Source organism: Meriones unguiculatus, chromosome 20 (assembly GCF_030254825.1).
Source record: "Meriones unguiculatus strain TT.TT164.6M chromosome 20, Bangor_MerUng_6.1, whole genome shotgun sequence".
In the NCBI taxonomy this organism is placed as follows: Eukaryota; Metazoa; Chordata; class Mammalia; order Rodentia; family Muridae; genus Meriones; species Meriones unguiculatus.
Genome location: NC_083367.1, coordinates 36,173,038 through 36,182,083, shown reverse-complemented (window position 1 = coordinate 36,182,083; position 9,046 = coordinate 36,173,038).

Sequence of the window (9,046 nt, the reverse complement as noted above, 5' to 3'; positions counted from 1 at the left end):
AGACCTCCCCTATTGGTGAATTTGGGGAGGGGCATGCTTGGAGAAGGTGGAGGAAGGGAGGAATTGGGAGGGGATGAAGGAGAAAGCTACAGGGGGGATACAAAGTGAATAAAGTGTAATTAATAAAAAAAATTTCAAAAAAGAAAGAAAAAAGAACAAAACTGATTCAGAGTGACAGTAAAAAAATAATAATTAGAGGTAATTCTTCCCCTCTGTGATTAGAAATTGTTCTCTCTAGCTTTTATAGAAGGTGTATTTGATAACCCACAATAAATTCATCTGTGAGTGAAACATACATTTATAGTGCCATGGTGAATTTGTTAATTTCAATTCTGGCACTAAAAAATTTAATGTTTAATACATGTAATCAGAGTGATAGCACATATTAGTGTTTCTAATGAACAAATTTTATTGTCAAATGTTTTGAATTGGCTGCCTAGCGTCAATGTCTGTAATTCACAGGTGTCTCATTGTCACATAAAGATGACACAGAGTGAAGTACAAGAAAGGCCACTTTCAACTCTTTTCAGGTAAAATAACCATTGATCTAGTAAAATATCTCATTATTAATGTCAATGTCCAGGACAAAAAGATACATTTTATTTGAATTTGCTTCTCTTGACCTCTGTTCCTTTTATGAATTCCTGGTTCCATGGTCTACATAATTGCTGTATCTTCTCTATTTTTTCTGTTTGTATCTTTTGATTTAGGTATGCATGTCTTTATATTTTATGTGTGTGGGTATTTTGCCTACATGTATGTATGCATGCCTTATATGTACAGGGATTAGAAGAAGCCTCAGATCCCCTAGAACTGGAGGTGTGGATTGTTTTGAGCCACCATGTGGGCATGGTAACCAAACTCTAGTGCTTTGCAAGAACAATAAATGCTTTTGACCTCTGAGCCATCAATCTAGTCCCTTCTTTTGTATCCTATTTCCTTAGTTTAAACCCAAAGTGACAATTGAGGACTTCATGTTTCTTTTATTATATAAGGGTGGAGTAGAAATATACCTCTGGGAAGAAAGAATAGCATGTGTCCCATTGCAGTAAGTGACTAAAAGCAGCAGTGTTAAAAACTTTTGAAGGTGACATAAATATATGCATATGTCTGTTCATGAGCATTTATGTACTATGTATGCAGAAACAAATAACATAATACAGGGAAATGAGCACGTATATCAACACATACACAGGCCAGATTCACCTTCCTTCTTTGTCATTTCCTGTGCACTGAGCCAGTCTTTGAACTTTGTTAGTGTCCATTTTCTTTTTGATTTTTGAGACAGGGTCTCACTTCAAAGCCTTGGCTTTGCTGGATCTTGAGATTTCCTCCAACTCACAGAGATCTGTCTACTTCTGCCTCCTGAGTGCTGGTATTAAAAGCATGCACCATTGCAACTGGATAAGTTTTCTTTTTTTGTCTTTAAGCCATAAGATACTGTGATGATTAATACAGGATCATCTAAGAGAAACATATCTGAAGATGTTTCCTTCAAGTATTGACTGAAGTGAGACCTCAGAGTAGGGAGCACTTTCCTTTGGCAGCCCAGATATAAAGATACCTGAAGCCGACTCCACTTGCTCATAATGAGGACACCTATCTTGTTGCTACCACTGCTGACATCAAAGTCCAGTTTCCTTGGTCTTCCAACATGAACTGGAGAAGAGCAGTGTGGCAGGAATATTCTAGTCCGTGTGTGCCAGACTGGGACTACAGAATCATCTAGCCTGGTGGACTGAGCAGCTGGCAGGCTCTCAGCCTCCCCACTGTATAGACAGACAATTTTTACTATCTGGATCTTAGCCTACAAGCAACCTAATAAATCCCCTTTGTAATACATATCTTATATATTAGTGCTGTTTTTTTCTAGAGAATCCTGGCTATTAAAATACACACATAACAAGATAAATTTATAAATCAGTCCTTCTGGATGAACAAAATAACACAGATTAGGCATGCAACAAGAAGAAATGTACATAATTTGATTTGCAATAAAACAGGAAGTTGTAAAGTAGACAAAACTTTACTTGTCTTTTATTTATTTGTTTATTTATTATTTACTTACTTGTTACATACTTACTAAATTACAGATATTGTTTAGTATCTGAATTGAATACCCTATCCTATAATACTTGTGTTGAGAGTAATTGAGACATTTTCAGACCTGTTCAATGTATAGCTTCTTTACAGAGGCCTTCCAAATTTATAAGATTTAAACAGGGAATCCAAATAAAGAGAAGCCATACTGAGACGAGCAAGCAAGACAAATCTATACTCAAGCATTATTTTTCTGCTTTCAAAAACACATCGTTTTAGAAGCATTAAAGGGATAACTGTAGAGAGCTGAGTAATGCCGTGCCTTAAAGATGGAGCTGGTTTCCGCCTTCCACCTTCCCAATGGTGAGTGCTCTCTGTCACAAACAACTCCACATTTGGCTAAGGCTGAGGATTTGGCTTGCTTCCATGTATGTGGACCTATCTGCATTGCACACGTGGCATGCTGGGGTTGGCTACCCAGAGGCTATTTAAGCTGTGGGCTGGCTTTCCCCAGGGTCAGATGATAGTTCAAGGTTCCTGAATAAACTGCATTGAAAGAAAAAAATAAATAAATAAAAATAATAATAATAAAAAAAACACATCGTTCCTTCTCTCTACTTGAAGACACATGTGGAGTATCCACCTATGCGCCAGGACATGCTTCCTCACCAGACATTGAACCCGCTTATAACTTAATAGCATCCTTCCAACTTCCTGGTCTGTAAGCAGTTAATTTATTTGGCAATAGAAGAAAAGGAAAGTGATATTTTTGTCATGCTATATATTCAGACCAAGTTTTCCCCTCTCTCATATCCTCCCATATAAATGGACATGATTTTAGAAAAAACAGCAACAACAATTGTTCTAAGGAGCAGATAGTATCTTGTCGGTTCTGTGATGAGCTGTGACTGTTATGTACAAACAGTATCCTTCCTCAGGAGAGCAGGTCAAGTTCAAAATCTTTTTAGCAGATGCTATCTTGTATTACTTTGAGTTGAAAGTCTCTCACTGTCCAGCCTAAATTCCTCATGCTTCATTAGTAACCCTTTTCCTTGTGCTTCACACTTCAGAAAAGTTAAATATGTAACTGAAGTATAGTTTTTACCAAATAAAATTTTGTAAATTATAATTTGCATTTGCTTTCTCCTTCAGGAATTGTCTTGTTATGTCTGAGCAAAACACTGTGTTATGGTCTTGCAATATTTGCATTTGTTAACATTTTCATTACAGATACATAGCCTTAGCCTGTGGAGTGAAATCAATGAAAAATAATGTAAGCTCCCATGATGAATCAGGCCAAAGTCTCAGTCTCATCTTCCTCTGGCACCTTGCCTTCTAGGATGTAAAATGTCATATGGATCAAGGAAATATGTGTATTTCATGATTTTTGTTGTCTTTGAAATTCCTTTAAATTTGGGTGTTGTATTAGGGAGACTTGTATGTAATTGTTTGCTATTTAGTGAGTCTTTTTCTTGGTTGTTGGGTGAGATAGGTATAATGGGTGACATTCTTGGCTTTCAACTAGATTCTCCCTCTTCATAAAGCTAATATTTATTTCAATTCCCATGTGTTTAGGTTGATAATGTGGGAATTTATAGCTGATGGCTTATTTCTTGGACACTCTTGGGATCCTTTCCTGAGAAAACTTAGATTCTTTTAGAAACCCCTTATTTTTGCAATTTAAGCAAGTCCTCTGAAGAAATTGGAGTGTCTGGACAACTTGACAGAGGGTAAGTAAAGGAGGACACACCACAGTGCAGTGTGAGCTGTGGAAGCAGGGGAAGGAATCATTTTTCTTTCTTTGGTGTTGGTAAGTAACTAACCATGCATGCAAATTGTTTCTGAAAGGAAAGTATACTTGCCAAATTATTTTTAAAATTAGAATCCCTGTGTGTTCAATCCTTTATCTTTCCTCTGCCTCCTTTTTTTTTTCTTCTGTTTAATTTTACCTCAGCCCTTTATTAAGAAAACAATCACCACAGGAGAAAGAAAGCATACTCCTTTCATATCTTTTAGTGTTTGAAAAAAATAACAGAGCTATTTTTCTTCTAAATGCAAGGTTCTGAAATAATTTTCCCAAGATTGTTGTGAATGGAAACTTTTTGTTTTAAGTATACAACCTATAAGAAAGAAGTTTCAACATGTCCTCGGGTAACTCTTTACATTCTGTGTAAGCATACATATCCTGTACGGAAGTGCTCATATTTCAATTACAAGGTGATAATGTCCTGTTTTCAACTTGCCTGATTCTGTTTCCACCTATATATCTCTTTCATTCTGTGACAGTAACACACAATAACAGTCAGATTCATTTCTGTTGTTATCATTCAGTGCCATCCTAATAACAGCTACTGTCATTTGTAAGCCTGTGGCCTTCCTGATCCCAATGAAGAAAATTAAACATGCTTAATCAGATTGAAGCTAACTCACAAAATTTATAGAAGGAATCATCTACACAAACATTTCCGTATAGTCCCATGCTGAGAAAGCACAAAAAGGCCCTCCAGTTACTAAGAATCCTATGTAGTAGATGGACAAGCAAGTAGAAAATTAAATGAGTGCTGGTGGCATAGAAGGTTAGGGCAGATCTGGGTTCTCCTACTTTCACCCATGCTAAGTCCCAATATCACACACTGGTCTGCTTCACTTTCAAGACAACTCACTCCCTTTTATGTATTATCAGATTTATAATTAACTTGCCAAGGCTTACTGAAGCAGAGGAGAATTGTATTGACCTTTGAAGACGTCACAGGGAATAGAGCCTGCCTTTATGTCTGAACCTACTTTACTGCTTGGCACAGAAGTAAACCCAATAGAGTTCTACTTGTGTCACGTCTTGACAACACTGAATTTTGAAACACATTTAAATTTTAATTGCTTATATTCTTATAGTTTATTATGATCTATTAATCAGTCATAATGCTTCATTATGACACTTTGGCACGCATATATCATGTATTTTGGTTATACTTGCCCATTTTATCCTCTCTTGTCTCAATTCATTTCTTGCTTATCCTCTTTCTCTTAACAATTAACCCTCCTTTTCCTTTCATGCCTTCTTTTGTGGACAGTAAGTTTAATTACAATAACCAATGACTTATGTACAGGAATGTAAGTGATGTGTCAAGCCAAACTCTTGACAGAACAGCATTTGCCTCTGACTTTCTCTTTCTCTTTTTCTCTCTTTCTCTCATCTGTTTATGGTATTGTTCATAGAATTTATAATTCCATAATAGAGCTCAGCAATCTGGGACCTCACAACTTATGCTTCTCCTGGACTCCATCCTTTGTCCCATAGGATATCACAGGCATATCCTACCTCAATCCTTCAATCATGAACTGCACAGACTTGTTATTGTTTGGTGAGAGTCTCACTGTGTAGTCCTGGATGGCCTAGGAACTGATTGCTTTGTAGACCTGAATGGCCTTGAATTTATAGAGATCTACCTGCCTCTGCTTCCTGAATGCTGGGATTAAAGATCTGCATGAATAATAGCAGAAATTTATAATAATGAGAACTTGGTCAGGGTTGAGAATACGTTTTCAGAATTTAATCTACAAACATCAGGAATGACAACAGTATCAATATAACCCATCAATTTATCTGACATTCAATGAAGTTATTCTCTTTTTTAATAGTGTATTATTTTTATTTATTTACTAAAATTTATTCACTTTGTGTCCCAGCTGTAACCCCCTCCATCTTCTTCCAGTCCCACCCACCCTCTCTGTTCTTCTCCTATGTCCCTTCTCTATCAGGTCCCCTGATAGGGGAGGACATCCTCCCCTTCTATCTGACCCTAACCTATCAAATTTCGCCAGGGCTGGCTGCATCATTTTCCTCTGTGGCCTGGCAAGGCTGCAACCCCAGGGGAGATGATCAAAGAGCTGGATATTGAGTTCATGTCAGTGACAGCCCCTGCCTACTTACTAGTGAACCCAGTTGGAAATTGTGCAAGAGGTCTAGGTTCTCTCTATGCATGGTCCTTGGTTGGAGTATCCGTCTCTGTACCCCCTGGGGCCCGGGTTTTTTGGCTCTGTTGGTCTCCTTGTGCAGTTCCTGTCCTCTCCAGGTCTTTCTATCTCCCTCTTCTTCCATAAGGTGTCCTGCACTCTGTCCAGAGTTTGGCTATGGGTCTCAGTATCTGCTTCCATACTGCTCAGCAATTAAAAACAAGGAAATCATGAAATTTGCAGGCAAATGGTGCTAACTAGAAAAGACCATCCTGAGTGAGGTAACCGAGACAGAGAAAGACACATATGGTGTATACTCACTTATAAGTAGACATTAGACATATATTATAAGATAAACATACTAAAATATATAGTCCTAAAGAAGTTAAACAACAAAGAGGATCCTAGGGAAGAAGCTGAAACTTCACTCAGAACAGGATAGACATCAGACGTAGAAAAAGACAAGGAACAGGGCAGGAGCTTTCTACAGGGAGCCTCTGAAAGACTCTACAATGAAGGTATTCTATATAAGAGCACTATATAAAATACTTTTCACTCATTATCCTCTTTAGAACAATGCCAGCAGTTAGAAAAACTCAGTAAATTTCAGAAAAAAAAAGATGATACACATTGAAAATAACATAGCCTCAGTCTGTGAGAGCTGGAAGTGGAGCCAATGTCTTTTGATTGAAGATCTGTGTTCTTCACTGCTGCTATGTCACTGGCCCTTCATCATCGCCTTTGTCTATTCCACTGCGCTTGGGCACGGTGATGATCTGCCTGGTCTGTGATCACCGTGAAACAAGTCAGCTATGTTCCTGATGACTGGCTTGCTGTTCACTTGAAATTCAGTAGCAGTGTTGGCTGAAAATGTGCATACCAGTGAGGTAAATCCAAAAATTCTAGCTATTCTGGCACCTAAGCATTTGCATGTAATTCTGTAGGGTACTATTTCTTTATATAGAGTCTTCATAGTAAGGTGAGAGAAAGGAAATAAGATTGCATTTATCTTGCCAAAGATTTAGCCTTAGAAAAGACTAAGCACTCTATATGTAATGTGGTATCTGTCTAAACCGTTGGATCCAGGATGCTTCCTGAAGTGAAAAAGAATGCTGTTCTCTGTTTTCATTCTACCATGCAAAATTTGAATATAAAGCTATTTTTTTCTTTTTATAGGAATGGACAAGAATAATCTGTGAAATGAATTGCTATTACATGGCCTTATTTTCACAACTAGGTATCAGGGTCAAAATTTATAGAAAGTAGAAAACAAAAGCTCTTATAAATAAGCTTCCATCTATTCTCTAACAAAAAACTAGGCATATAGAAATTCAAATTCAAGCATGTCTGAATTCATTTGGGGTCTGCACTTTACCACATAAGAGATGCTAGATTATTTCTGGTATATATATATATATATATATATATATATATATATATATATATATGATGTTTCTATTAGTTGTAATTTTCCTTAAATAGTCTCCCATTTAATTTTCTCTCTTCTGCATGAGGATAAATTCAGTGGCACTGTCTGCAATTTACACAGGTACGTTCAGGCATGTTGAGGAATAAAGCTGCCTTTGGCTCATATTATAGAGTTCTATCCAGGGCCAAGAACTACTTTCAGAATTTATTTTCCATTAATAACCTATTGCACACCATGAAAATCACACAGAGGCTTCGTAAAGAAAGTTTCTTCTTTTTGTCTTGGAAAACATAGTGGGAATTACTATTCCTCAGGACATCACATACTTCTTTGAATATTTTTCTTCCATCATCAATGTTTCAAAGATGCCTATATTTTCAGTTCTGCAGTGGGTAAGGGAAGCCCATTTTCTGATAAATGCTTGTAGTCTCATCTCATTCTGTTCTTTATATTCCATAATCTATCTAAAGAAAAAGCTGATCAGGGATGAAGGAGAAGAATATTGAGAGATTCTCTGAACCAAAGCTGGGCACTTATTAAGGATTAAATAAAAATCAATAAACTTATGTTATCTTAGTTTCTATCATTCATTCATTCATCCTGTCACAAGATAAGTATTCATTTGATGCTTATGATTTGCCAAGAAATCTTTGAGGTAAAAGACAGGAGAACCTCTCCTTGAGAAGCATCTTGTTTGAGCTATTTGCTAACTGGTTGGATACCTTTGTAAAGACTGTTCTCTGTAGACTTAAGTATTCTCAATTATTAATGAGAAGGCTTATTGAATGACCTGATTCTCTGACTCACAGACTTCATGAGATTGAACATTCTGGTATGGCCAACTCAAATCTGAAATTTAATTTCTGTCATAAATGATGAGTAAGAATATGAAGAGGAAAAGTACCTATCTTCTATTGGCAGAAGGGCAAATTGTTATAGGCACTATGGAAAACTGTATGGTCCTTTTTCGAAAATCTCAATAGAGCTATCCATCTAGCCATCCACTTCTGGGTATCTATCCAAAGAAAAAGATAACAATGAAAAAGAAATTCTGTATATTCATGTTTATTACAACACTATTCATTTTGTAGATGTAGAATAAGCCTAGGTGCTCAATAACTGGAATGAATAAAGAAAACACATAGACATACTTTATTCTGCCCCCCAAAAATAGTTGAATCAGGTCATTTGAAGAAAATAGCAGTGACTTTTTAAGTAGAATCAGCCAGATTTAGAAACAAGAGCATTGTATGTTTTATCTCAAAGACAGAAACAAACAAACAAATTATACCTGCATTTACAAGATGCACTTTTGGAGAACAGGTAAGGAATAAAATGACTGGGAAGAAAGCGAGGGGGGCAAGAGAGTAGAAAAAGGATAGAGACCTCATCAAGACATGACACATGCATGTATGTGCACAAATGAGTGAAACCTGCTTATGTGTACAACTAACATGTATTAACCTGTAAAATAAACATAATTTAATCTTGAATTGTTTTTAACTTCTACGATCACCACATACTCTCACACAGGACCACAAACTTCAAAAGGGAGTTTCAGCTTTCTTTTCCTAAAGTTTTCAGGTTTTCTTAGGAGTTATGTTCCATAAATTTAGTTGAAAC